The 20,758-nt window shown below is 53.0% G+C and overlaps 1 pseudogene; it reads right to left on the minus strand.

Annotated features, from left to right (window-relative positions):
* Positions 1 to 5,799: 5,799 nt before the first annotated feature.
* On the minus strand, positions 5,800 to 6,387 carry LOC118654070 (annotated as a pseudogene).
* Between the last annotated feature and the right edge of the window lie 14,371 nt (positions 6,388 to 20,758).

A 20,758-nucleotide genomic window follows, 5' to 3' on the forward strand; every position in this document is an offset into this window, starting at 1 on the left:
CTCCTTTTGAAAGGCACTTGCTCATTCATTGTAAACCAGATCCCAATAATCCAAATGCCACTAAAATGAAACAAATCAATATCCTGCTTCCTACATTAGATGCAATGACATATCCTATTCTTTTTCCACATGGTGAAAAAGTCTGGGGAACAGATATTGCATTAAGACTCAGAGACAACAGTGTAATCAACAATAATACTAGACAAAATATAAGGACACGAGTCACACAAATGCAGTATTATGGATTTCATCTCTCTGTGCGAGACACGTTTAATCCTATTTTAAATGCAGGAAAATTAACTCACCAGTTTATCGTGGATTCATATTCAAAAATGGAGGCCAATCGGATAAATTTCATCAAAGCAAACCAATCTAAGTTGAGAGTTGAGAAATATAGTGGTTTGATGGATTATCTCAAATCTAGATCTAAAAATGACAATTTGCCGTCATCTTCTGAGGGTAGTCCCGGAAATATGCAGCAACAATATCAGGATGCTATGGTAATTGTAACAAAGTATGACAAGCCCAATTTATTCCTAACCATGACATGCAATCCCAAATGGGCAGATATTGCAAACAGTTTACAACGCTGGCAAAAAGTTGAAAACAGACCTGACTTGGTAGCCAGAGTTTTTAATATTAAGCTGAATGCTCTTTTAAATGATATCTGTAAATTCCATTTATTTGGCAAAGTAATAGCTAAAATTCATGTCATTGAATTTCAGAAACACGGACTGCCTCACACTCACATATTATTTATATTAGTGAGTCCAAATTACGTTCCTCTAATTAATTCCCTTTCAATGTGCACGAATTTCGTGCACCAGGCTACTAGTCTACACTAATAAAAGACAAAGATGCTAATTGACTGTACCTTCGCTTCACCCATCCACTAATCAGAAGAGTATGCAAATTAACCCAACAAAGATGGCCGTTAAATTTGCATACTGCAGGTGGGGCGGGCAGCGTAAGACACTGCCCGCGGAATCCAGGCCTCTGATCCGTGACCCGGGGAGACTGTGAGAGGGCACAGACCAAGCTGAGGGCCCCCCCCCACCAGTGCACAAATTTTTGTGCACCGGGCCTCTAGTATATAATAAAAGCCTATGTGGTCACGGTGTCCTCAAGCTGTGACGCCCTCACACCACAATGAGCAATCACCAAAATGCTGTGTGGGCAGTGGGCATGTGCGTGTGGGTTGGGACACCCTTGCCCAGATGGAGTTTGTATATGCTTCCAATATATTTCTACATTTTTTTTTATTAAAGAAGCCTTTTTGTCCTCGAGTTATTCTTCAAACTTCCTGAGGACAAGAACCCACAGGAAGAAAATCTGCACCCTAAACACCACGTTTCACTGGCAAACTTCAGTTTTAGGTTACCAAAAATTTTGGAAAACTCTGAAAAAGCTTTATCATATAACCTTTACTTTTGTTATATTTATAACAACCTTGAGATTTTGAAGCCAATTTTTATTATCCCAGGCATTTTCTTGGCAAATTTTGTAACAGGGATAACTCATCGGCCTTCAGTGGCTTTGATGTGAAAGTACCATTTTATTTTATTTTCCTTTATAAAAACAGGAGTGCCCCCCCACCACCACTGCTATTTTGCAGCCGGCTGGAGGGTATTTCCACTGATCTGTTCCTTCCAGTGTTATGGGCAAAAATAGAACATTGGGGACTAGTTACAGTTATGGCAAATATCAATCATGCTCTGTTAGCCATGATTGCTTTTTGTGGACATACCAACATGGCTGGGAGTCATATGCCCTCTGTACCTGGGAGTCAACCTTGGGATGCGGTCCATTCTCATTCAAGAACTGCCCATTATCAGGGAAACATTAATCTTGTTGCCCAAACAATGGAGTCCCAACCCAGCCTGCATTGCTTACTTCTCCCTGCCTGTAATTCCTACTTCCCATTTAATCTTTGTCCCTATATTCATAAAGCAGGGAAGAGCAAACTAAAGTCCCCAAAAGATAGAAAGGCAAAAGTACAACACAGACAGAAATCTCAGTAGCTAAGAGTTTCCGGTGGCTGACGCCCTGAGAGGTAGAGCAGGAAGAGTCCCCAAGATTAAGAATTCTTGGCTGCTGCTAAGACATTCCTGCCATCTCTGTCACGTGTTCAGCCTCACCACACATAACTGGGCTTCCCCAAAGCGGGACTTGCCCCATCTTTAAACAAACAACAGAGACACAAAACATCAACAGAAACACTCTTATACAGGCGTGCACAATGTACTAAAATCACACCACAGAACGTGCTGCATTAAAAACAACAACACAGCAGAACAATGTCTCCTACCCCTGGTACAGGAACTACCCTCCCCACAACCTCAGCATTCTCCCCAGTAGACTATGGGAGAATGTATTCCCTAGACCTAGAATTTCCGTTTCCCATCCTCGGCAGGTCCGTAGTGACTGTACATTTGTGCTCAACCCCCACCCCCCATATTGGAGATGTCTCACACTCCCTGAGATCCACTTTGCCCCTCTCTGGCCATTTCCTTTGTCGGAAAACAGAACCACATATCAGAACTCCACACTCACTTTATGCCCCAGACCTTTCCCAGTCACATATACCCGATCTCCAGGGATACCCAACCACCAAAACGTCACTTAGTCCAATTTACCATTTTGGCCCATGCATGTGGCTTGCCTGGTTGGCAAATGTTAGTATATCCCCCTTGTGTTGTTTTCACCATCTTCCTAAGAAAAATAGTCTAGGGCCAATTTTATGGCATCCAAGGGGAGATGGGGCTCAGGCCAAGAGGCCACCTCCCTTTGTCTAGGGCAGTGATGGCAAACCTATGACACGCGTGTCAGAGATGACACGAGAACTCATTTTTTGGGTTGATTTTTCTTTGTTAAATGGCATTTAAATATATAAAATAAATATCAAAAATATAAATCTTGCTGAAACCGGTTTGGCTCAGTGGATAGAGCGTCGGCCTGCGGACTGAAAGGTCCCAGGTTCGATTCCGGTCAAGGGCATGTACCTGGGTTGCGGCCATATCCCCGGTAGGAGATGTGCAGGAGGCAGCTGATCGATGTTTCTCTCTCATCGATGTTTCTAACTCTCTATCTCTCTCCCTTCCTCTCTGTAGAAAATCAATAAAATATATTTTAAAATATATATATATATATAAATCTTTGTTTTACTATGGTTGCAAATATCAAAAAATTTCTATATGTGACACGGCACCAGAGTTAAGTTAGGGTTTTTCAAAATGCTGACACGCGGAGCTCAAAAGGTTCGCCATCACTGGTCTAGGGAAATCTTCCTAGGACATGTGCTATCAGCCAGGTGTACATCTCTCATACCCCCTCCCCACCCCCACATCCTGTTTGTTCTGGGAAAATTCAGTAGCTGCCTGGCCACATGCCGTTTCTTTTCTATGAAGATAAATCAGAGGCATGTTTCTTACATGTTATTTTGCATTTTTTTAATTTTAGTAGTCCCATGATTTTGATTTAGCAATGACTATGGATTTGGGCATCTTTTTGATGTTCCTATTTGAAAAGGAAAATGGGGGGGCTTGCAACCTAGTTCAGCATCAGGTTAAAACTGTAGTCTTACTTCCCCACTCTGACTGACTTGGGTGGATATGCAGAGCCTAACCCCAGGGCCCCGCCAAGACTGACTTGGGTGGAGCTGCCAGGACACTCAGGGGCCACCACAGGAGAAGATATATATGTCAGAGCCTCCCCATGAGTTCAATTCAGGCTTTGGAACTGGAATTCCCCTGGACTAGCAGATCTGCGAAATAAAGGTTAAACTTTCCTCCCTCAGAATTCTGGCTGATCCTTCTCCCATGCATTCTGCCACAGAATATTGGCTAGTTGCAAGCAGGAGCACCCTTGTGTGTGACTCCATCCTGTGCCCGCCTGCTTCACAATGCCTACGCCATTTAGACTTTGGTGTCCTGGCACAATGAGCAGTTATTAAACCTGTGTCAGTCCAGGAAATGGGGACAGAAAAGGGGCTTTGACGTGGATCTCTGCATGGGGAAGTGGCCACTACTCCCTAAAGTGAACGACAAGAAACACTGGGAGGAATCCAGCAGGGCAACTGAGATCCAGGGCCCTGGGATTGGTCAGGTAATTCCACCTGGAAGGAGGCGGAGGCTCTTTCAGGCTCCACTTTGAAGGTAGGGAAGTTGTGGCAGAGCCTTAAGCCGTCCCTTCACCCCCTGGGAGTTGAAGGCAGTTGTGTTTTGTGCGATTTCCTGTGTTGACCTGAAATGCAAAAAGGCAGCCACCTGGCCCGGACAAAGCACCTCGGGGTCCTCACTGTCCTCCTCCCTCCTGCCCTGAATAATCCCACCCACCGCTGCCCAAACTGCAAGGGAATGAGTGGCAAAGGAGCCCGAGCCCACGGCTGGGAGCAGCCAACAGCAGTGGCTGGGGAAGCCTGGGCTCGAGCAGGTCCTTTGTGGCCAGGAGAGGAGCCGCGGGAGATTCCAGGAGTCGGGGGCCAGCAGGCCCGTGGTGCTGCGGTCTTCCCCTCCCTCTCTGCCCCACACGCGGCTCCCTCATGTGAACACGATTTTGCAAGAGGACCGCGTTCTTTTCTCAATCGGAGGGAAGGAGTAAATCCAGGCCCCAGTCAGGCGGGAGAAACCTGCGAGCGGCTCTGACTTCGGACCCAGCACCTCCCCGCCCCCCGCCAGGCGGTGTGGACGTCCAGGGCTGCAGCCGCCGGAAAACCGAGGACGGGGCGGGGGCTCCCCAGCAGGTCCTTGGGGAAGAGCAGGCGGTGGCGGGGCGCCGGGAGTGCTGCTCTTGGGAACCTGCCTCTCACCTGAGGAGGGAACGGTGAAAGCCTGATGCCCTCGGACAAATGAATGATGCAAACTTGCAACATCAACATCGTTTGAAAGCATCACTTGTTTAAACAGTTTTCCCTCCAGTTTTGCGACTATCGAGCGGTAAACTTTCCGTTGTGCTGTTCCTTCTTTCGCATTCGCCGTCTGCCCCCTTGCCCGCAGGGAACCTACAAGGGGGACAACTAGGTTCTCCTGAGGAAATGGCCCAGGACGAGAGGTTTCCCCTCCGACTTTCCCAAGCCCACTTCTCCCCGCCCCTTCTCGCGCTGTGGACGGTCTGAGGCCCTCCCACCCCTCCCCGGGGCGGGGCCAACGCCGCGGGAACCTCACTGGCTCCTCACCTTACCTGCAATCCCCACTTCACCCCCACCCATCCCACGGAACCTAAGAACTGGTCGGGTGGAGCAGCCGGGGTCGCAGTGGAGGCCCGCCGGCCCGCGCGAGGAGCAGTGCTGACCAGGTCTTTCCATGCAGCGTACCCTCAGCCAGGTGGGTCCGCTCCGCCCTCTTCACTTTGCCTTTCCCAGCTTTTCCGTGATGCGGGGTGGACGCGGGGGCTGGGCACGGACGGAACTTGCCCGTTCTGCAGCGAGGGGGCAGCCCATTGACCTGGGCCTGTGGTGGCTACTACTGGTCTTTCTCTGATTTATTTCACTCAGCACAATACCCTCTAGTTCTATTTATGTTGCTGCTGATAGCAGTGTTTTATTTTTTTTTTTATTCCTGAGTCTTATTCACAAATTGTATGTATACACCACTTTTTTCTCCATCTATTGACGGACGCTTAGATTGCTTACATATTTTGGCTATTATAAATAATGCTGCAATGAATATGGATGATAGATATGTATTTATTGTTATTTTCTGTGAACTGTTGATGTCTTTTTCTGTTGGCTTGCTACTATTTATTTATTTATTTATTTATTTGTGTGTGTGTGTGTGTGTGTGTGTGTGTGTGTGGTGGACTTTAAACCTTGTTGAAAGCAGCCACGTGCATGGACTGCACAGAGTCCTCCAAAGCAGTGATCCGCGCCTCTAGCATATCTGTTCCAATTTTATTGTTCTATTACACACTGTATCTGAATTTAATTCCATATCACACCCAATCCTGTTTAGAAGAGCCCCAGACCAAGCAGTCTGCTTGAATGCTCCCGTGGAGCTCCCCTAATTTTGCCATATCTGTGTCTCATCCCAAGCTTACACATCCAATAAGATGGAAGACTTGGCAACAAGTGTAGGTTTTTTGGATTTCTTTGACTCAGGCTGTGCAAGGCGTTCTCCTCTTAGCCTCTGCTTTCCTCCTCAACATCTCCAAAGAGAGCAATGTCAACTACCTCTTTACTCTCTGTAGCTGCACTTCCTGTGGCATCGTCCACATGAGCAAGGGCCACACTTGCCCAAAGCTTTCCTCACTCCTGGCAGGCTGACCTTTCCTTTTCATAAGACGTGATGTGACGGTTATACCAACGTGGGGGATGATACGAGTCGGCAAGTGGTGGGTCGAGGACTGCTTCAAATACTGCCACATCTGCTGGTGGTGCACATACCGCTCCATGTAGCACCTAGTAGTCGCCGGGCATCTGGAAGCGAGGCTGCCAGGTCTTTTCAGGTCTCCGAAACCCATGGCGGCCATTGATGTGGGAGCTGGGCGGCAGCAGAGCAAAGAGTAGTGCAGGTGTTATTGACTGGAGTTACTGGCTGGGACCTCGGTTCTTTTTATCGATGCAGAAAAGTTTTCACGGTCAACAAAAATACAAGTAGTATAAAATGGGGGTTATTGAAGATCCCTGCCAAATAAGGAGTGGGCCTGTCCAAAGGGCGGGAGGGAGGGAGGGAGGGAGGTATGGGGAGAGAGAGAGAGAGATCCCAAATTCCTGGGTTTAAAGGGGGATTTTCTTGATGGAGCCTTTCATCTGCATTCAGGCATGATTGATAGAAACAATATTTCTTCTGGGCATGCTGAAATGCAAATTTCATTTTAATTAGCCCAGGGTCCTAGTGTGGTCACATTGGCAATGAGGTCATATTCTTTTCCTCCTCTGAGCTTGCGCCAAGAATTGGCTGGCTCCAAATTTGCCTGCTGGCGGTTTCCTGGCGCTCAGCTGAGCAGCCCGTAAGAGAGGCGGACTGAAGGCAATGTTGGCCCAACCCATGTTCAGGACCCCAGGGCGGGCTTCATTATCAGCCACTCATGGCTAACTTCCTACCTAATAGTCACCCCTCTCAATATATGGAAACCCAATTCTTTGGGGACTTCTGGGCGAAGACCACTCTGACCGCTTTCAAGCTGATCGGATCTTTGTGGGGCTTTGGGTTCCCATACTTGTTAACTCTCATATTCGTATGTGTTGGAGTTAACTGCAGGGCCTCCCTCCTCTGGGTAGGATCCTCTAAGGCCGTGGTCGGCAAACTGCAGCTCGCGAACCACATGCGGCTCTTTCGCCCCTTGAGTGTGGCTCTTCCTAAGCCTTAGGAGTACCCTAATTAAGATAGTAACAATGTACCTACCTATATAGTGTAAGTTTAAAAAATTTGTCTCTCAAAAGAAATTTCAGTCATTGTACTGTTGATATTTGGCTCTGTTGACTAATGAGTTTGCCGACCACTGCTCTACGGCAGCGGTCGCCAACCTTTCGGACCACACGGACCCCCAGTGGTCCACGGACCACCGGTTGGCGACCACCGGTTGGCGACCGCTGCTCTAAGGCAAGCATGTTAAACTCAAAGGCTAACACGGACTAAATAAACAAGGTTTAAGTTTATCTGGGCCACAAAAAAAACCCCTCACTTTTCATAGAAACGTAGGTTTATTTCGATAGAGACATACTGAATACAAAGGGCTGAAATAAATGAATCATCGTTAACATAAAATAATAGAACATTTTAATAAAAATGAATATTTTTTCTTGAACATTAACTTACCAGACACTGAATAACTGCACAAATTAATAAGCGTAACCCAAATAAACCTATTTTTCTTATACTCCAAAAGCAAAATATTTCCTGTTGCGCACACCAAACAAGTCAGTCCAAGACTAATGACATGGCAATCGACTGCTAAAATATTCGTTGCTAGTATTAGTGGAGAGAAACGGTGCGCATATGGCGCGTACGGCGCGGAGGCGCGTACGGCGCGGAGGCGCGTACGGCGCGGAGGCGCGTACGGCGCGGAGGCGCGTACGGCGCGGAGGCGCGTACGGCGCGGAGGCGCGTACGGCGCGGAGGCGCGTACGGCGCGGAGGCGCGTACGGCGGCGCTTGGGAGGAGCCAGGGGCTAGGGAGGAGTGAGTAAGCCGCGAAAGGGAAGTGCATGCAACAGCATTAATGAGTCATTAGCGAACATTGTAGTTCATTATTAATAATTATATATTACAGGATATTGTAAAAATTAAGTTACGAAATTTTTATTAAAATGTTTCTTATATACCGTTATATTGGCTGGGCTGCAAAAATACTCATTGTGTGCCGCATGCGGCACGTGGGCCACGAGTTTGGCATGCTTGCTCTAAGGCAGCGATCACCAGCCGCTGGTCTGCAGACCACTGGTGACCCATGAGGTCCTAAAGGTTGGGGACTGCTGCTCTAAGGCGCCTTCCAAGAAATTGGTAGCTCCCATACTTGTTCCTTCCTGACGAAGATTGCTGCCGATGTCTGTCCAAGGGCCCAAAATAACAAGTTTGTTCTGTAAGACTGAGGGCTTGGTGTCCTTCAGACAGTACCATTTATAGCTGTATGGATGCTATACGAGAATGAATTGTTTTAATAAATTACTATGCGTCCAAATATTAATAGTAGTATGAAAATATATGGGCACAGCAAAGGGAAGCCAAAATTTCGTAATTAGCCAGGTAAGAGAAGAGTGTGCCTGTGAGTGTCTGGCTAGAGTTTTGGGTGAAGGGGTGAGCAAGAAGATCCATCAGTGTTGTCTGACACTTCTTTAGGTTGGAAGAAGTGAGGTACTCCATGCATTAGAAAAGTGTGTTAAGGTAGATCACTAGGAAGTATTCCGCAATTCCAGAGAGATAAAGGTTTTATATATCCCCAGTTGCAAGATTAGAAACTAAGCCAGCAGGTGATATTGAATTGTAAAGCATCAGCAGTGAGATTGCCAATTGGCAGGCACTGTTCTTGCTGGCCAGAGTGAAGTAATAAAAGGGTAATTGACAAAGGAGATTACTCACACATATTTGGCATGTTAAAGGCATTCTGGTTTCTGAAAATAAAAATAGGTACTTGAAGTACTCTAGCGGTTCACAGGTGTATGCTCTGTCAGGAGAAGGTGATGTGTCCTCATGTTCCTCAACATGTATCCAGCCTTGAACTCTCCACAGAATACACTCTGGGCTCAAGAACCAGCCCGCCTGCCAACCACAGATCTGCCCCATGGATTCCCCAGGCAAAAGGCCCTGTGCTGCAGGCCCTAATAAAAAACAAATCCACTGAATGGCACTGCTGTGCCACAGACCGAAAGGCCAAAGTAGGAGCTGGAGCTGCTGAGCTGTGAACATGATGGCACTGCAGCTCCAAAGAACCCTCCAAACCCACAAGCCTGGCCTCTCCCTCCTACCTTTGTGCATCCAAAAAAGGTGCAGGTAGGCGCCAGAGCCTTACAAGTCTACCCAGCCGCTTTGCCTGTCTTGGGGTGTTGGGGAGCATTTGGGGTCTTGTCCCCGGCAGGAAGGGGCCTGGAAAGGCCACCAAAGCAGTTCTGGCATCTCGGGTCCCTCTCCTCATCTCTCTGGGCCACCAAATTCCCCCACCCAAGAAGCCGGAACCTTGTCCTCTCTGCCCACTAGTGAACGGTATCTTCAGGGGTCTTCTCTGGGTATCCTCAGGGGTCTTCTCCGACCTTGCCTGAACGCTCCAGTCCCATGCGACATGGAGTCACAGCTCGCTCTGGGCAGAGGGATCTGGAGGTCCCCTGTTCTCCTGACACTTTGGAGTGTCTTCTGCTCTCAGGAGACCTGGGTCAGCTTTAAGGGCTCAGGGGGCCAGGCCCTGCCCACATCCAAGGGTTTCAGGCAGTCAGGCCAACCTTGGGCACAGCAGTTTAATTATTGCGTGCAGCGCGAAATCCAATGAACCCACAGACAGCTGAGTCAGAAGGTCTCCCAGACATTCATTTCTTCAGTAGCCCATTCAAGGAAAGTTCACTTGGCAGTGTGTGTACTCTTCCCAATAACCCTCAGAGTGACCAATTGGGTGAGCCCTAGCCTGTGGTTCAGATATGATACCTGTGTATCTTTTTTTGTGGTGTTGAAGGGTGGAGGGAGTATAAGGGGAAGGTGCCAGGAAAAGGCGAGATTCACATCAGCGGTACCATACTGCCATCAAGTGGTCTCGCTTTGCTTCTCGCGAACCCTGCAAGGTCCTTCTCAGCCTAGGAGACCGACAGGGGCGTGAAGACATGCACAGGGACTAAGGGTCCAGGTCCCAGAGGTCAAGAGGATGGCCAGGTGCTGGCCGGGCCAAGGAAGCTGTATAGACGGGCTTCTGACCACAAGGCATAGGGCTCTCGGGCCCCTGTCCCCCATAGGAAGCCAAGACTCAGGAATATGGCAGCAGCCATGTCTGGGCGGGATTAGAGAAAGCTGCCAGAAAGACCATTGGCCTGTCTTGTGGGTTTGGTACAGGTGCCCCTTCAAGTGCTCTGAGTCCTCCCTGAGGTCTGTGCCAGAGTCATGTGCCAAGTCCTACAGCCAGGCGCTGAGCTCCAGATTTGGATTGGCCCTCAGCCCCAAGTGGTCTCAGACTGACCCTCTAGTCAGGGCACACCATTGTAGATCAAGATCCTGCAGAGCGTAGGAGCCTGCGTGTGTGTGTGTGTGTGTGTGTGTGTGTGTGTGTGTGTGTGTGTCTATGGGCGCCCTTGGAGGAGGGGTGTCTTCCTAGGGGGGGCGGTGCGTGGAGCGCTTAGGCATGGGGCATTCTGAAGGTGAAGTGAGGGAAACTGATCTCTGTCACCTCAATCCAGAGGATGATGTCCTTTCCACATAGGCATCCTAGTCCCCTGTGTCCTGATTCAAGGGTACGCACGAAGTGCCCAGTGGGCATGGGCACCCTGTCCCATGGAACAGGAAGGGCCTGTTGTGGAACACTGTGTGGCCTGGGACACAGGCTCTCTTTTAGGCGTGAGCCCAAGGATGCCACACACACCTCTTCACTCTAACCTGCCCTGCTCCTGCTGGACTCTGCCTTGTCTGGGACCAGCACCCTCGTGAGCACACACGCAAGCGCAGGGCAAAAGCTCCAGGGGTTCAGGAAGAGGCTGTCCCTCACCGGGCTGCCGCCTCATGCCCTTTCCCCATCTCTCATGGTCGGGTCCCAGGCCTCCAGAGGGCACTCCCTGCAGGGAGCCCACGGGTGGACCTGGCTTCCATGGGCAGAGCCTGCCCTCAGGGGCACAGGCCCCAGTAGGAGCTGGAGCTACTGAGCTGAGAACATGGCTGCCGCCGAGGCCATGCCTCTCAGTCCTAGAGCCCTGGGCACTCAGCTGGGCAGTACGGCTGTTTCCAGAGCCCACCCTGTGGCTTCCTTGGCCACTGTGCAGGTGTGCTGGCCACCCAGTCCCGCCCCACAATGCTCTGTGGTCTCTAGACCCAGCCCACCTGCCAACCACCACAGGCATTTCCCAGCGGATCCCCAGGCGCAGGGAACCTGTGCTGCCGGTGCAGCTGGAAAAGGATTCCACTGGATGGTACTGTGGCTCCACAGATCTGTCTGTCCCCATGAACCTGGCCTCCCTCTGCCCTTTGTGGATCAAAAAAGGTGCAAGGAGGCACCAGAAACCTTCCAAGCACAAGCAGCCCCATTGCCTGGGCTGGGGTGTTGGGGAGCCCATATCTTTGCCTTTGGCTTTCTTGTAGCCAGGAGGAAGGGGCCTGCAAATGCCACCAAAGTAATTCTCACATCTGGGATCCCTCTCTACCTCTCTCTGGACCTTCCTGTCCCCCTAAACAGCTAGCAGAGATCTTGTCCTCTCTACCAGGGGTCTTCTCTGTCCGACCAGCCAGACCTCATCCGTCCAAGTGCTCCAGACACAAGGGACACGGGTTCACAGCTGGCCCTGGACACCGGGATCTGGACTTCCCCTCTTCTCCTGGCACCCTGGTCTCTCTTCTGCTCTCCTCGGGGCCCCTGGGTCAGGTTCCAGGGCTTAGGCGGCCGGCCCCTGCTCACCTCCAGGGATTTCAGGCGGTCACTCCAACCTTGGGTGCCCAGTGGAAAGGTGGCGGGTGGCGGTGTGGTCCACGGACCCGGTGGAGACACCAGCAGTTCCACCCACACGGTCAAAAGACCTAGGCGAGGGCCATCAGTTCAGTAGCCCCTTCCTGGGAGTTCACTTTGGCAGTGTGTGTGCACTCTACAGGTATCACACCACCACCAACCCCCCCCACCCCCCGTTTTCATTCATGCTGTCAGTCATTCGTCCAGTGCATCCATTGGTGCAAGTATTCATTCTTGCTCATCTTAATCCATCCATTCGTTCATGAATACCAATGTAGCAGTCACTGCACACATGTGCATCGCGAGTGTGCATGCATGCGCACACGCGTAGGCCGTTTCCTGTCTCCCTCCCGTTCCTTGTGGCCCCAGCCATGCCTCTGTAGATAAAGAGTTCCTCCCCAGGAACACAGAAGCCCCTCACCGTGAGGGCACCCACCTTGCAGCTGCGTTTTCCCACAGGCACCCTGCAGCGCCCACCGCAGTTCCGTGTTGCTTTATCCGGGTGCTTCTGGGGTTGAGTGCAAATGAAAGCCAACAGGCAGGGTCTGAGGGCCCTCTCCATTGGGCCTCAGTCAAAGTATATGGTTCCCCTGGCGGTGATAAATGTGTGCAGAGTGGGCCTCTGGTCCCACCGCCTGATTTTCTCCGTCTCTTTGGTGACAGCTAGCCGGCTGGGCTGGCCTTGTCCCTGCCTCGGGGTAGGAGCCTACAGCATTTCATGTGTCCCTTCTCCTGGGACATCAGGTTCCCCTTGCTCTCTTGCTCTCCTCTCTTCTGTCTTTGGCCCACCTGGTGAGGAGGTGGCCTTCAGACCTATAGGGACCACAGTGTCAGTGTGCGTGACCTGTGTCTGCCCAGAGGAAAAGGTTGCTGCATTGTCACGTGGGCCCATCCTGGGACAGATGCCCTCCTCCCAAGACAGATGGTCGGTGAGTCCCGTGGAACTGTGTGTGGAGCCAGAGAGGAGATGGCTGGTGCCTGTTGACCTGCCAGTCAGACCAGCTGCAGGTGGGTTGAGGGTCTGGGTCCGGGCCTGTTTCAGGCCTCAGCTCCATCAAGCCAGCCTTCGCTGACATGACCTTTTGAGTCTCCCCACCTGGTCCAGGAGAAGCAGCAGTCCTGGCCCCAGGCGAAACCTTCCCTGTCAGGGTAGCTGCTCTGTCAAGGAAGGCCAGGCCCTGGAGGCCTTTAGCCTCCTGTTGCATGAATGCTACCCTCTGTACACATTGGTCTCGTCCTGTAGGCTCCCGTTCGCTCTTGGGCCCTGCTCACTGAACCTTGCGCCTTCACCAGGCTGGGGAACACTTGGGCACTGCTGATGCAGGAATATTGTGAGGGTGTGCTGCTTGTGGGGGTGAGGTGGAGGTAGTAGATGTGTGTGTGTGTGTGTGGGGGGGGGATGAAGCTGATATGTGGCTACCATTTACATCCCACTGCTTGAGACCAGGCAGAAGGGCTGGCCCTTAGGTGATTGTCAAGCATGCCCTCTTCAGAAGGTGCCTCATTCCTCCCCCACCAACTCCCCGCACCTGCAACCACACACACACTAGTTGGGGTTGCTTGGCGGACTGTGTCTGCCAGTTCCCCCTGGTCTGGGGGTGGGGGGGACCTGGACTGCTAAAGTTAGAGCTGCGGGTACCATCAGGTCTGCCCTTAAGGCCCCTGGATGGGGAGTTGCTGCTTTGGGGTCAGGAAGGGGCCTTAGAGGAACCCAACCAAGAGGAGGGAGTCCCTGCAGGCTGGAGCCCCAGACCTGGAGGCACACTGCTACCCTCACAGTGGCCCAGTGGGTGAGCCTTGGCCTGTTTGTTTGGGGTTCCTTTTATTAGAGTGGTGCCCTCATGCCAACCCATTCATTGCCTGGGACTCTGAGTGCCTTTGCTTTTACTGAGGCCCTCCAGTTCACCTTGTCAATATACCCGGCTATGGCCACACTGGTAGTGTGGAGAAATACACCACTTTCTTGTGTTGTTTTTATTTTGAAGGCCTACCCTTTCCCGTGGCGTGCCATGAATGGATTGTGGACCCATTTCTTCCAGAATTTCTCCATTGGAATGGATGCTCAAGAAAGGCCACTCTCCCTTTTTGGGCCTGAGAAGCCTGAGCCAGCTTGGCCCTGTTATGCCATTGGGACACCAGTTGACAGTTTTTTCCTTCTTGAAGGGAGGAGGGAAGAGGACAGGTTGGCATTTGTGATGCAATACTGCCATCAAGCGGAATGGCTTTGTGCTCTCATGAGCCCTGTGATGTCCCTTCCAGCTGAGGAGAGTGACGAGACTGTGAGACTTCCGACAGGGAGACAGGTATCGGGATCCTGGGAAGTCAAGAGCTTGGCAAGGTATTGGTGGTTCCCAAGGAAGCTGTTGAGATGGGCTTCTTGAGGACAGGGCGCTCGGCCTCTAGCTCACAGGAAGCCAAGACACTCTGGGAACTATGGTGGCCGCCATGACTGGAAGGGACAAAGGAAGCTGCAGCTGCTGCGACTGAGCCTAGGCCGGGGCCTTTGGGCATTTGGCCTGGTTCCCCTTCTCCTTGGGAGCGACAGCAGGTGCGGCCTGGTCAGGGACACCTCCCCACCCTCCAGCCCCCTCCAAAGTGGGCACAGGAGTTCCTTGGAAGTTGGAGGCCTGAGAGGCAGGCCAGTGACATTCTCAGGGAGCACCCGTGGAACCCCGCCTTCCCGGAGCCAGGAGACCCAGAAACCCAGCTAGAGGGCGCATAAGATAGTGCCCCTCACCAAGGCCCTCACCCAGACGAAGGAGGCAGGGCAGAAGGAGTCCTTTGCCACCCGTTTCAACCCTCTTCCCCCTGCCCTCCTGCCCCCCACCCCCACCCCTGAGAATCGAAGTGAGGCAGGCATGGTGCCAATCCTCAGGGTTTCCAGGATTCCAACCCAGGCCAGCCCAGAAGGAACCTGGATGCACCTTCCTGAAGGGAGAGGACCTTTTGGTAAACCTGGCAGCGGACCCAAGCTGAGGGAACAGACGACCGGCCATACATTGATTTTAAGACTTGGGTGTTCTTGGCCACCTTCCATCAAGAGGCCCTGAGCAGCACTTGGGCGAAGAGAAGGAAAGGCCCTGGCTTGCACTCACCACTGACTCTCCAGGTCTCCATTAAAGCCAGATGAAGTGTGAAGATGCTGCCTCCAGCTCAAAGCAGCTGGGTTGACAGAAAGGAACCCCTCACCCTGCTCACCCCCTTTGTCCACCTGCCCACCACAGGGACAACCTGTCTGCCAAAGCCAGGAATGAGGAGTATTTCCATCTGGACCCCAAGGGTCCGAAGAGCCTCTGCAGGGAAGAACTCCTGGGGTGGCTCTTTTGTGGCCCCTGGCGAGCTCTTCCCTGCTGGGGGTCAGCTGGTATCTGGGAGCTCATCTCCAGGCTGACCTCCTGGCTGAGATCACACCCTTTGCATTCATGTCTCCAGGAAGGGTGCCAAAATGAGCTCCCTTGTTCCCTGTCCCTTGTTTTCTCAGTTTTGAGTCCCCTGACCTTTTGCCAAGCGGACTTAGTCCTTGTGCAGGCAGAGGCCCTGGAGGCCAGCGTCCAGAGCCAAGCCCTGCCAGGTCCTGACCTAAGTGTTCAAATTGGCCTTCAGCCCCGGGGGTGTTAGTGTACCCCTCTGGCCAGGACCAACTGCTGCATCCCCAGATCAAGGACCCGCCGGACGAAACAAGGACCCACTGCCCAAGTCAGTGTCGCTGTTTGCGTGTGCCCCTATATTTGTGTGTTAGAGTGCCTCTGAGGGACATGGAGTGCTGAGGCACTCCGCCTTGTGAAGGAGAAGTGAGGGAAATGGACCTCAATCACCTCCATCCAGAGAATGAGGTCCCTCTCCACATAGCGATACTAGCCCCCTGTGACCTGATCCGAGGGTACAAACACAGTTCCCATAGACATGGACACTATGTCCAAGAAAAAGGAAGGGCCCTTCTGGGACACTCTGTGGCCTGGGATGCAGGATCCCTTTTAGGCGCGAGCCCAAGGATGACACACACACCTCTTCACTCTAACCTACCCTGCGCCTGCTTGACTCTGCCTTGTCTGGGACCAGCACCCTCCTGACCATACGCCAGCGCACAAGCTTAGGGGAAATGCTCCAGAGGCTCAGGAAGAGGGTGTCCTCACAGGGCTCCCTCCCCCTTCCCTTTTTCCGTCTCCCTGGTGGTAGGGTCCCAGGCCTCCGGAGGGTGCTCCCCACGGGGAGCCCACGGGTGGACCTGGCTCCCTGAAACAGCAGGAGTCCCAAGGACCACAGGCTCCAGTAGGAGCTGGAGCAGCTGAGTTGAGAACATGGCGGCCGCCAAGGCCACGCCCCTCGGCTCAGGGCAGCGCAGGCGCCCAGCTGGGCAGTACCAATGCTTCCAGAGCCCACCCCGTGGCTCCCTTGGGCACTGTGCAGGTGTGCCGGGCACCCATACCCGGCCCACAGTGCTCTGTGGTCCCCAGACCCAGCCCGCCTGGTGACCACCATAGGCCTTCCTCAGTTTATCCCCACGCACAAGGGCCCTGGGCTGCTGCTGCACCTGGAATAGGATTCCCCTGGATGGCACTGTGGCTCCACAGATCCGTCCTTCTGGGAGCCTGGCCTCTCCCTCCGCCCTTTGTGGATCAAAAAAGGTGCAAGGAGGCGCCAGAGCCTTACAAGTCTACCCAGCGCCTTTGCTTGTCTTGGGGTGTTGGGGAGCATTTGGGGTCTTGTCCCCAGCAGGAAGGGGCCTGGAAAGGCCACCAAAGCAGTTCTGGCTACTCGCATCCCTCTGCTCATCTCCCTGGGCCACCAAGTTCTCCCACCCAAGAAGCCAGAAACTTGTCCTCTCTGCCCACTGGTGAACGGTATCCTCAGGGGTCTTCTCCGAACTTGCCCCAGATATCCAGTTCCATGCAACATGGAGTCACAGCTCATTCTGGGCAGAGGGATCTGGAGGTCCTCTCTTCTCCTGGCACCCTGGCCTGTCTTCTGCTCTCCTTAGTTGACCTCGGTCAGCTTTCCGGGCTCAGAGGGCCGGCTCCTGCCCACATCCAGGGGTTTCGGGCGCTCACGACAACGTTGGCGCAGCACTTTAATTATCGCATGCAGCGCGAAATGCATTGGACCCGCAGACAGCTGAGTCAGAAGGTCTCCCAGACATTCATTTCTTCAGTAGCCTATTCAAGGAAAGTTCACTTGGCAGTGTGTGTACTCTTCCCAATGACCCTCAGAGTGGCCAACTGGATGATCCCTGGCCTGTGGTTCAGATATGATACCTGTGTACCCTTTTTTCTGGTAAGGATGGGCGGAGGGAGTATAAGGGGATGGTGCCAGGAAAAGGCGACGTTCACATCAGCGGTACCATACTGCCATCAAGTGGTCGCGCTTTGCTCCTCGCGGACCCTGCAAGGTCCTTTACAGCCTAGGAGACCCACAGGGGCGTGAAGACATGCACAGAGTCTATGGGTCCGGGTCCCAGAGGTGAAGAGGTTGGCCAGGTGCTGGCCAACATAGAAAGATGTAGAGACGGGCTTCTGACCACAAGGCATAGGGCTCTGGGGCCCCTGTCCCCCATAGGAAGCCAAGACTCAGGACCATGGCGGCCGCCATGTCTGGGCGGGATTAGAGATAGCTGCAAGAAAGACCATTGGCCTGTCAAGTGCTCTGAGTCCTTCCTGAGGTCTGTGCCAGAGTCATGTGCGAAGTCCTACAGCCAGGTGCCGAGCTCCAGATTCAAGTGATCTCATACTGACCCTCTAGTCAGGGCATACCACTGTAGATCAAGATCATTTTTTATATATATATTTTTTTTTATTGATTTTTTACAGAGAGGAAGGGAGAAGGATAGAGAGTTAAGAAACATCGATGGGAGAGAAACATCAATCAGCTGCCTCCTGCACAACTCCCACTAGGGGATGTGCCCGCAACCAAGGTACATGCCCTTGACTGGAATAGAACCTGGGACCTTTCAGTCCACAGGTTGCGCTCTATCCACTGGGCCAAACCGGTTAGGGCCTAGACCAATATCTTGCTGAGCGTATGTGTGTTTGTGTGGGAGTGTGGGTGTGTGTGTCCAAGGGCGCCCTTAGAGGAGGGGTGTCTTACGGGGGGGTTTGGTGCGCGGAGCGCTTAGGTACGGAGCGTTCTGGAGGTGAAGTGACGGAAACTGATGTCTATCAACTTAATCCAGACGATGATTTCCTCTCCAAATAGGCATCCTTGCTCCCTGTGACCTGATCCGAGGGTAAGCAGGCAGTGCCAAGTGGGCATGGGCACTCTCTGTCCCTTGGAACAGGAAGGGCCCCTGTGGGACACTGTGTGTCCTGGGACACAGGATCCCTTTTAGGCGCGAGCCCAAGGATGCCACACACACCTCTTCACTATAACCTGCCCTGCTCCTGGAGGACTCTGCCTTGTCTGGGACCAGCACCATTCAGGAGCACGGGGAAATGCTCCAGAGGCTCAGGAAGAGGGTGTCCTCATGGGGCTCCATCCACCTCTCCTTTCCCCATCTCCATGGTGGTCGGGTCACAGGCCTCCGGAGGGCGCTCCCAACTTGGAGCCCACAGGCGGACCTAGTTCTTGCAACCAAGGCAAGCACCCAGGCTACAGTCCTCAGTAGGAGCTGGAGCAGCTCAGCTGAGAACATGGCTGCTGCCGAGGCCACGCCCCTCAGCCCAGGGCAGCCCAGGCGCCCAGCAGGGCGAGCACCCCTGCTTCCAGAGTCCACCATGTGGCTTCCTTGGCCACTGTGCAGGTGTGCCGGCCACCCATACCCGGCCCACAGTGCTCTGTGGTCCCCATGGGTTTCTCACGGTCAGGCCAACCTTGGCGGAGCACTTTAATTATGGCGTGCAGCTCGAAATCCAATGGACCCGCACACAGCTGAGTCACAAGGTCTCCCTGACGTCCATTTCTTTAGTAGCTCATTTGAGAGAACTTCACTTGGCAGTGTGTGTACTCTTCCCAATCACCCTCAGAGTGGCCAATCGGGTGGGGCCCTGGCCTGTGGTTCAGATATGATACCCGTGTATCTTTTTTTGTGGCAGCGAAGGGCGGAGGGAGTACAAGGGGATGGTGCCAGGAGAAGGCAACATTCACATCAGCGGTACCATACTGCCATCAAGTGGTCTCCCTTTGTTCCTCGCGAATGCTGCAAGGTCCTTCGTATCCTAGGAGACTGACAGGGGCGTGAAGACATGCACAGGGACTATGGGTCCGGATCCGGGAGGTCAAGAGGTTGGCAAGGTGCTGACCAACATAGAAAGATGTAGAGATGGGCTTCTGACCACAAGGCGTAGGGCTCTCAGGCGCCTGTCCTCCATAGGAAGCCAAGACTCAGGACCATGGCGGTCGCCATGTCTGGGCGGGATTAGAGAAAGCTGCCAGAAAGGCCATTGGCCTGTCTTGTGGGTTTGGTACATGTGCCCTGTCAAGTGCTCTAAGTCCTTCCTGAGGTCTGTGCCGGAGTCATTACCAAGTCCTACAGACAGGTGCTGAGCTGCAGATTCGGATTGGACCTCAGCCCCAAGTGGTGTCAGACTGACCCTCTAGTCAGGGCACACCATTGTAGATCAAGAACCTGCGGAGCCTGCGTGTGTGTGTGTGTGTGTGTGTGTGTGTGTGTGTGTGTGTGTGTCCAAGGGCGCCCTTGGAGGAGGGGTGTCTTCCCAGGGGGGCGGTGCCCGGAGTGCTTAGGCACAGGGCGTTCTGGAGGGGAAGTGAGGGACACTGATGTCTATCACCTCGATCCAGATGATGATTTCCACTCCAAATAAGCATCCTTGCCGCCTGTGACCTGATCCGAGGGTAAGCAGGCAGTGCCCAGTGGGCGTAGGCATTCTCTGACCTTGGAACAGGAAGGGCCCCTGTGGGACACTGTGTGGACCGGTAAGCAGGATCCCTTTTAGGCGCGAGCCCAAGGATGCCACACACACCTCTTCACTCTAACCTGCCCTGCTCCTGCAGGACTCTACCTTGTCTGGGACCAGCACCCTTCAGGAGCACGGGGAAATGCTCCAGAGGCTCAGGAAGAGGGTGTCCTCATGGGGCTCCAGCCACCTCCTCTTTCCCGTCTCCATGGTGGTTGGGTCACAGGCCTCCGGGGGGCTCTCCCAACTTGGAGCCCACGGGCGGACCTAGTTCTTGCAACCAAGGCAAGCACCCAGGCTACAGTCCTCAGTAGGAGCTGGAGCAGCTGAGTTCAAAACATGGCTGCTGTTGAGGCCACGCCCCCCAGCCCAGGGCAGCCCAGGTGCCCAGCAGGGGGAGCATCCCTGCTTCCAGAGCCCACCATGTGGCTTCCTTGGCTACTGTGCAGACGTGCCGTCCACCCATGCCCGGCCCACAGTGCTCTGTGGTCCCCATGGGTTTCGCACGGTCAGGCCAACCTTGGCGGGGCACTTTAATTATAGCATGCAGCTCGAAATCCAATGGACCCGCAGACAGCTGAGTCACAAGGTCTCCCAGACATTCATTTCTTCAGTAACTCATTCCAGAGAAGTTCACTTGGCAGTGTCTGTACTCTTCCCAGTCACCCTCAGAGTGGCCAATTGGGTGAGCCCTGGCCTGTGGTTCAGATATGATACCCGTGTATCTTTTTTTGTGGCAGCGAAGGGCGGAGGGAGTACAAGGGGATGGTGCCAGGAAAAGGCGACATTCACATCAACGGTACCATACTGCCATCAAGTGGTCTCGTTTTCCTCCTTGCGAGTGCTGCAAGG

The sequence above is a fragment of the Myotis myotis genome, unplaced genomic scaffold (assembly GCF_014108235.1).
Source record: "Myotis myotis isolate mMyoMyo1 unplaced genomic scaffold, mMyoMyo1.p scaffold_m19_p_4, whole genome shotgun sequence".
Taxonomy (NCBI): Eukaryota; Metazoa; Chordata; class Mammalia; order Chiroptera; family Vespertilionidae; genus Myotis; species Myotis myotis.